The sequence below is a fragment of the Hipposideros armiger genome, unplaced genomic scaffold, assembly GCF_001890085.2.
Source record: "Hipposideros armiger isolate ML-2016 unplaced genomic scaffold, ASM189008v1 scaffold_6, whole genome shotgun sequence".
In the NCBI taxonomy this organism is placed as follows: domain Eukaryota; kingdom Metazoa; phylum Chordata; class Mammalia; order Chiroptera; family Hipposideridae; genus Hipposideros; species Hipposideros armiger.
Window position 1 is genome coordinate 592,409 of NW_017731356.1, and position 1,666 is coordinate 594,074.

At 34.2% G+C, this 1,666-nt stretch overlaps 1 protein-coding gene and 1 long non-coding RNA gene across 2 annotated transcripts in view; one reads left to right on the forward strand and one right to left on the reverse strand.

Annotated features, from left to right (window-relative positions):
- The window catches only part of LOC109385255 (uncharacterized), a 20,377-nt gene that overhangs the window by 14,951 nt on the left and 3,760 nt on the right, over window positions 1–1,666 (reverse strand). The window contains exon 3 of the long non-coding RNA XR_002124584.1: window positions 1,397–1,504. This is a non-coding gene — a long non-coding RNA (uncharacterized LOC109385255). The remainder of the gene's footprint in view (window positions 1–1,396; window positions 1,505–1,666) is intronic.
- Window positions 1–1,666, forward strand: part of POGK (pogo transposable element derived with KRAB domain) — a 28,398-nt gene that overhangs the window by 4,642 nt on the left and 22,090 nt on the right. The gene's annotated exons all lie outside the window — the stretch shown is intronic.

Genomic DNA, 1,666 nt, shown 5'->3' on the forward strand with positions numbered 1-1,666 from the left:
CTGAGGGGGGAAAATCCCTTTTATGATTAATTGGTTATTTTTTCCTCCTTACCCTATGATGACAGATATTTGCAGTTTATTCCACATTTCCCTCCCTGGAATACGATATGATCCTCTATAAATAAATGGGACCATTTCAAGATTATTTACAAGTAGGACCTGTCTTAACACAGGTCGTCACCCAATGAGATGCTTCATCTCAACCCTTTAATTCTGAACCCTACTTAATTCCTTACCAACAATGCACTCCACGCTTATTCCTTATGCCTCTGCTTTAAAATGACTTATGTGTAAAGTTTATGAATGTTTTTTGAAAAATGAATCACATCTGCCAATTCATCCCAAATCTCTTTTGCCACATTCAAAATCTAAAAACGGAGAATGTCATGTGTTTCTAAGTGTGATGTTTAAAGTTTGCATCATCAACAAGTTAGTATTTTATGCCATCACAGTGCTGAAGAAAGAACAAAAACTTCCTGTCTCCTAGACTTATTATTTAATAACGAGCAAGGACAACGACAAAAGTGTGTGGGCCACAGGAAAAGGGGCCCTCCGAGCTCCAGTTCCAGCTGCCACTCACTCTAATAAATCTACAACTTGAACTCCAGAGTTTTACACTTCAGATGTGAACAGTCTGATGAATTCAAGCTGATTGCAATAACCTACAGAATGAATGTTTACAATGAGAAATAGTTTAATTCCTTCTTAATTTCCATCACTGCAACAATTACAATCAGTGAATATATTCTTGTTAATGATCCCAGAATTCTATTAGATGAGATTAGAGGCTTATTTTTATATAAAAAACATTCCGTCTTAGAATTTCCTTTTTTAGGACGTCGAAGTCCAAGTTTCTGCCTTTGGGAACCTGGGAATGGATTTTCTGTGTCTATTTTTTATTTTTTTTATTTAGGAGATTACTCTATTTCCTTTCTAGCCTTGAATTGTTTTGTGTTTAGTTAATTGCTAATAATATTTAAACATATTCTTAACAGGCTATCTCTAATGAGTAACGCTTTTTAGAAAGCACATCATCCCTTATCTATTACTGCCTGAAAAAAATATAAATTGCATAAATTATCTGGAGTGATGTGAAAAATCTGAACCTTTAACCGTGTAGTAAATGGCAACATTTCTCCCTTATTTTAAATAACATCATTGGTTCTCAGCACCCTGTACACCCTTAAAATCATTGATGACTCCAAAAGAATTCCTTATGTGAGTTACATCTATTAATATTTACCATATTAGAAATTAAAACTGAAACATTTAAAAATAGGTACTTGTTCATTTATGAATAAAAATAATAAACCCAATGCCTATTAACACAACATGTTTTATGAAGAATAACTATCTTTTCCAGAACAAAGACATTTTAGTGAAAAAGTGGCATTACTTTTGCAGTTTGCAAATCTCCTTCGTGTCTGGCTTGACAGAAAACAGCTGGATTCTAACATCTGCTTCTGGATTCAATCTGTTCCAATATGCTTTTTCACTGATGTTTCTGAAGGAAATACAGCCTCATTCAGATATAGCTGGGGAAAGGGAGCACATTTTAATAGGCTCTGAAGATAATGGTGGCTCTTTCTTTTTGATATTAAAACAAAACTTGATGAGTGGTAGTTTCTTACAAGTTAATTGCAGTATGACACCTGGAACTGCCCCC